The sequence below is a fragment of the Myotis lucifugus genome, unplaced genomic scaffold (genome assembly GCF_000147115.1).
Source record: "Myotis lucifugus unplaced genomic scaffold, Myoluc2.0 scaffold_26, whole genome shotgun sequence".
Taxonomy (NCBI): domain Eukaryota; kingdom Metazoa; phylum Chordata; class Mammalia; order Chiroptera; family Vespertilionidae; genus Myotis; species Myotis lucifugus.
The window spans coordinates 7,786,942-7,794,298 of NW_005871074.1; positions in this window are offsets into that span (position 1 = coordinate 7,786,942).

The following is a 7,357-nucleotide window of genomic DNA, read 5'->3' on the forward strand; positions in this document are numbered from 1 at the left end:
CACACACACACACACACACACACACACATATATACACATATATATACACACACATATATAGATACACACACACACACACACACACACACATATATATATATATATATATAGAGAGAGAGAGAGAGAGAGAGAGAGAGAGAGGTAACCCGAAACCCCAGCTCTGGGCCAGGGGCGGAGGGAAAGGGTAGAGGGGGGGGATGAGGTTTTTCCACTTCCATTCGCAACTGTCAGGCGGGTGATTAATGACCAACAGGTTTGGAATCGCCTTTATTGCCAGATCAGTATTGTTGCCCGTGACAGCTAATGAGGTTGGACAGGCTTCTCCACACTGAGCTTTATGGGGCCGGCTCCCTCCCCTGCAGAGCTCACAAGCCCTGCCAGCTTTCATGCACAGGAATGTTCCAGCCCCATCCCCACCCCCTCCCTCATTCCCCCAACATACCTCACTCCCAGCGCCCCGAACCACCATCTCACCCAGAACCTGCCCCATCCACAAAGGAAGCTGAGTGGCAGCGGTTTCTGATCCCCAGTCTGCCCAGAGAGGCCCATCTGTTACATCCACACCTAGTTCCCTGCCCCTGCTGGTGCGTGAACACTACAGCCCTGGGTTAAAGGCAGGGAAAGAAGATTCTGCATGCTTGCTCTGGACAGTCTGACCAGCCACCTCAACAAGCCATTCCACCATCAGCTGTAAAAGTCAACAAGTATTTTCCGCTCTTGCCACTTCAATCCAGAAAATGTGCTGAGGAGGTGAGGATGGAGGAGTGAATGAATTTAGGAAAGGGGGCCCAATAACAGTTAATAATGATTTTTAACCAGCCACCTTGAGCCTAGATACGCATAAGCCAGGTTTCAGTGCAGAAATCAACTTGGTCTGAGGTCTCAGGGTAAGGAGATACTGTCTTTGTTTTCTGCTCTTACAAATCAGCGTTACCTTTGTGCTGGCTCACTTCTTGATACGGTTAAGCACGTGTTTGCCTGGGGTTTAATATTTGAAGGAGTCGGAGCAATGTAATAAGCAAACAGCTTAAAAGGCCCAGAAAGACCCCCTCAGCTTAAAAATCTATTACTTTTCAATGTGATATAAATGTATTTTGCTTCTGCTCAGAGCAATTTCCTAGTTTACTCTTATTAAACCAGGAGACGGCTTAGCAGAGTTCTTGATTTATGAAACACATACTAGATTCATTAAAACCTTAAAAGATTTAATACATTTTATCAGGACATTAAATCTGTGCAGGCTTTTTAAATCAAATACCTGCCATATTTCATCCCCCACACCCTGCACACTTTCTCAAGAACACTAAAATGTGGACTGACAAACATTATGGGTGTTTCAGGCCTGGTTTCTAAGTGGCATTAAAGTCCTCCCTCCAGGATTTACAGCCGGGCCTCTCCCCAAGTCTGATCTTCTCAAGAACAAGTAATTTCCCTCTTTGGTATTCGGCTCAGTAGAATAAACTGAAATCTACATTCCAAGCATACACATAAATGTCTCTACCTCTCCCATCCCAATAGCCAGGGATTTTTTTCCCTACAGGTTCCCCAGGACCCCATCCATCGGTACCAGCCCCCATCTTCCTCCAACCTCCAGAACTCCTCCTGGGCTCTGCTCCCATACGGCCACACTCATAACCTCTCCTCCATTCTCTCCTCCCCCGACTCTCTTTGCCCAGAGAGAACCGCACATCTGTCATACTTTGGGATGCCTGGAAAGCTTACTCTCCCATTTGCAACCCCCCTTTTGAGCCTTGCTATACAACAGTGATTCTCAACTGGGGGCAACTTTGTCACACACACACACACACACACACACACACACACACACACCAGGGGACATTGGGCAATGTCTAGAAACATATTTTATTGGGTTTGTGTAGGAAGGTAGGGAGGTTATTACTAGCATCCATGGATAGAGGCCAGAGATGCTGCTAAACATCCTCCAATGCAGAAGACAGCCCTCCCCCTCAACAGCAACAACAACAAAATTATCCAGCCCAAAATATTAATAGTGGAAAGAGTGAGAAACCCTGCGCTAGAACCCTAACAGGTACAAGTGGCCTCTCCCATTCTCCTGTGCTTTCATCACTTAGGGCAGTGGTCGGCAAACTCATTAGTCAACAGAGCCAAATATCAACAGTACAACGATTGAAATTTCTTTTGAGAGCCAAAGTTTTTAAACTTAAACTATATAGGTAGGTACATTGTTATTAACTTAATTAGGGTACTCCTAAGGCTTAGGAAGAGCCACACCCAAGGGGCCAAAGAGCCGCATGTGGCTCGCGAGCCGCAGTTTGCCGACCACGGACTTAGGGTTTTGGCTTATAGCTAGTAGGTCTTTAATAAATGTTTATTGAACTAAATTTCTGTCCTAATACATTGACATTTTTTCAATTCACAAATATAGGGTGCAAATATTGGATTGACAATCAGATGATCTGTTCATGACCTTGAAAAGTGACTTCACCCTCTAAACCTGCATGTACTCATTTGTAAAATGAGATTATAGTGAAACTATCCTTATGGATTATTATGAGGATGAAATGAGTTCATGTAATTGAAAGCACTTGTTATATCCTAAAGAGTCATACAATGTCTATTATTTTATTTAATATGCACTTATTGAGTGCCAATTATGTACTAGGAATGATGTTAGACCCTCTGGGGTTGGGGTGGGAGACACAAAGATGCATGAAACAAAGCCCTGCCCTCCAGGAGCTTATATTCTTGAGAGAAGTACTGACGTATATCTGGAGTATTTCAGTAGATTCAAGAGAGTGCCATGCAAGAGGGATGCACAAAATGCTGTGAAAATTCAGAGAAGCAGCATTTAGAAGGGTCATAAAAGAGTTGGTCTAGTGAAACATGAAAAACAACAGAAGAACATCATAAAAGCTGGATCATATAAAGACCTTACATGACAGCTAAGAGATTTGAAGTTTTTTTCTGCAGGGAGCCTATGACTGGGTTTTTAAGCAGAAAAGATACACAAAGACCACATGGGGCACCGTGTGGAAGATGTACTGATTAAGAGTAAGCTACAAGTTGGGGCAAGATCACTAACCTTAGAGTCTTACAATGATCCAAGTCAGAAGTGATAAGGCTCTGAAGTGGGACCATGTGTAGAGAGAAGAGTACAGGGTCAAGGAATAATTTAGAACCACATAACTAAATGATGGGGCAGATTAAGGTAGGGGCTGATATCTGGCTCGGATGGTTGAGTGCATGGTGACTTCTTTATTGGGAGGAAAACATTTGAGAGAAACTATGAGTTCAGTTTAGGACATGATGGGTATATCCCCCTCCAACATCCACAGAGATGTTACTCTAGTCTGTAACTCCGTGGCTATTGATATGCACTTGGTCAAATCATCAACAACCACCTAATTAAAATATTAGGAGCACAAGAAAGTTTCCAGAAAGAGAAGGCAGAGAAAGAAGAGCAGTGGGTCAATGATAGAGTTCTGAGGAACATGTGAGGATGAGCTCATGCTGGAGACTGCAAGGGGAACACTTGGACAAGTAGTAGGGAAACCAGGAGGGACAGGGTCATTCGTGTAGGCCAAGGGTGGGGAGGTTTAAACACTAAGGGGTAGGCCAACAGCACCGAGGGCATTGGAGAAAGGAACTGAGGACTGAAAACAAGGAATGGAATATAAAGAAGAAAAGACTTTTGAAGAACTTTGCTTGAAAAGGAAGAACACAATCAGGTGAGAACTAGAGGCTTACACAGGATCAACGGAGGGCTTGAGGGGTGGGAGGGACTTGCACAAGACTAAGGAGATAATTGAAGGCTCTCGGTCCCTGAGGAGAGAGGAGATGGGAAAAGACTGACCTAGAATGGAACCTGGTTTCCCTTATATTCTGAGGTTCACATACTAAGTACATAAGGTATTCTTTGTCTATGACAAAAGGAGTCTATCAATGATACAGAGAAATGTATAGATAAATATATGCAGACAGAATGCTATACCATATTTTTTTTTCAATTCCTAACATTATTATGTATTCAGAGATGTAAAAAGAATGATCATCCCTGGCAAAACCAGCCAGGCCGCACCTCAAGCTGTCAGGCCTGTTGGCACAGTTTCCCAGGGTAGCAGGCTGCTTTCTCACCATTCCCCATATGCACTGTGGATCTGACCAAGTCCCCTCTATGAAGACTTCCTCCCCTTTGCCCTCTGTTCCTCCATGAGTGAAATAAATAGGTTGGATTAAAATCCAGGCAGCAATGTATATGTCCATCAACAGATGAATGAGTAAACAAATTGTTGTACAGTTGTGCAGTTGAATATTACCTACTAATAAAAAGGAATGGACTATTGATATGCTCATCAACATGGATGAATCTCCAAATAATTACTCTGGGTAAAAAAGGAAAAAAGTCAGACAGTCTCTCCCCCCACAAAAAAAAATAATAATGTAAACTATATGATTCCACTTATATAAAATTCTACAAAATGCAAACTAATTTTTGATGACAAGCAGATCAGCTGTTGCTTGGAAATGGGGGGACAGGTCATGGAGAGGAGTGGGAAGGAGAGCTTCCAAAGGGACATGAGGAAATTTGGGGGCATGAAGCATGTGTTCATTGTCTTGATTGTGGTCATGGTTTCACAAGTATGTCAAAACCTATCAAGTTGTACACTTTATATGGACTTTTATTGTATGTCAATTATACCTCAATAAAGCTGTAAAGACATATCATCACAAAGTGATCTTTAGGTGACTTCCAACTGACTTCAACTCCATTTTCTTTTTCACAATTTCCTCTTTGATCTCTTTATAGAACTCGCTCTAGGAAACATCCCTAGCCCCAAGCAAATATCCTTCTGTTGTTAGAAGACACCAAGCCTGGTTTTTCCAACTGAAAACAAGAGGGGAAAGTTCTAAGTAAAACCCTCTTAATAATGAAGGATATAGTTCACTCCTCTTCCCCAAGCTCACCAAAATCTTGCTGGGGTCAAATCCTGAAAGACAACTTTTATTCTCCATTTAGGGCGTAAAGTCAAGAAGAAAAAGCAAATCTTGTGATATAAATAAACTGGAACCAAACATTTTAAGAGTTGCTTGGTTCCTTTGGGGCTAACCCACGTTATTAATAAAAAGGGCTCTAATTATGAAAGCAGGGGTTTCTTCTCTCTTTAGAGTGGCAACTCTCACCAATTAGCTTGTTAGAGGACTAAACAAGCTGCACTCCAGAGACAGGGAGATGTGGATGGCTGCGGTGGGAGTGTTGTTTTTTTATCCTGCTTCAACCTACAAATGCAAAACGGACTGGCCCAATTTAAAGTTTTGCAATTTCTGACCACTGGTCTACATTCCTAAAAGGTTACAGGTAAAATAAATGTTGTGTGTTTGTGTGTGTGTGTGTGTGTTCTGTTCTAGGTTGAATCATTATTTTCTAATTCATTTACTATAATGAAGAAATAGACTTGGGCCATATGAATTCTGCCTTTGCAATCAACAAGCTTGGTGATCTTGGTCAATCCTGAACTTCTCTAAGCTTCAACTTCCTCCTCTAAAATGAAATTGAACTCAAAGGGCTGAGCTGACGATTATAAAAAACAAGAAAGGCATAGGGCCTGGTACATAGCACTTAATAATGTTTTATGAAATCTGTATTATTGAGGTATACTTTCATTTGGTTATTACTCAATACCACATAACTTTGAGTTTGCCTTTCTCTCACCTTCTGTTACATTAATAATCTGAATCCACAAACAGGTAAGAACACATTAAGGGAATTTGCTATTTGAAACAATAATAGCTAATACAATGAACCCTTAAAATGTGCCAAACATTGTACATGCTTTTCTTAATCAGTCATTTAACCCTAAGAACAGTTCATACTATTATTATTACCACCATTTTACATATGAAGAAACTGAGGCACATTAAGTGATTTACCAAGATCACATGACTAATAAAAACCTGGGGGATTGGGTGAATTTAAATCCTGGCAGACTGACTGTGGAATATCTGTGCTTAGCCACTATACTGCAAGTTTTTTTTAATGGATTTTTAAACACTTTTGTTAAATAAATCATGACAGACTTACCTGCCTGATAACTTTGCACACTGAGTCATAACCATCACAGGTCTCTTAAGAAAGGGATTTTCAGAAACGATCTACTAAAATCCACCGCCTGCCCCTAGGCAAGGCCACAACTAAACAACTCAAGCCTGGTAAAAAAGCCAGCCTGAGAACAAAATTCTACTTCTGCTCATAGTTCATTACCAAGTTTAATAGTCAGGAAATTCTTGAATTACAACTTAAGTTAAACCCTTTATGCTTCAGGTTGAGCCCCATTCCTTGGGCCTGATGAACCCCAATATTTCCATTTCTCTTATTCATTCACTCAACTTTAAAATAAACATCTATTAAGCATGCCGTCTGTATTATATCACTGAACAAGTTCTGATAAGATCAGTCAGGAGACTGGCCAACTGGGGACTAGGGGGGAATTGTAGGAACAAGGTGGGGAGAGGATAGGCCCTCATTTACAGAGGAGGTGGGCACAGAGCTCCCAGGCCGCACCATGCAGCCTACTAGTGTGGACTTAACCACATAATCCTGAAACTTCCCAACACAAACTCACCCAGAGCAAACCCAGGGTGATCCCAAGCGGATCCCAAGCAGCCATGCCTGGGAAACGACATTTTCCTTTTTCCTGGGTCCTAAATCTAACACCACCAGCTTGCTATCTGCCTGTATACAAGCTTTTCACTTACTGAAGACGGTAATTAAGTGGACTCCTTCTCTTCCGCAAACAAAATAACTTCAATGGCTGAACTAGCAATGTCCCAATATGATGCTGCCGAACAGTGAAAGCTGTGGACAACTTGAGGCCCTTAGAGTGAGAGACACAACGCCTGGATCCTGGCGCTGCTTCCACTGCTCGGTCTGTGTTTACTAAGCACCCCAGTGCCCCGCACGCTGAGCGAGGAGCAACCTCTGCCCTCAGAGGACTTACAGCCTAGCCGGGGAGCCGAGGAGGTGCACAGCCTTCACCTGTGGCAGGAGGTACCAAGGCCGTTAATTAAGCTCCTGATGTTAAGGAAGCGCCAAGGAGGCTTCCATCCACTGTTACCCTCGCACCTCACTGAATTTCGAATTTTGTCCACTAAAATTGGAATAATAATTCCTCCTTAATCTACTTTATGATGCCGTAGGGACCTCAAAAGCCAAAGCTCCTACAAAAGCATAAAGGGCAATTGGAGGTAGGGACTGTTCATTAGCGATGTAATGGTGCTAATCTGCACATTGAAAAGATGTTTCATTGAGCGGTGCTGCAGAAAAGCGGCGAGCAAAGGGCTAAAAACTGTTGCAAATCGCTGGTACCTGCTCCAGCAA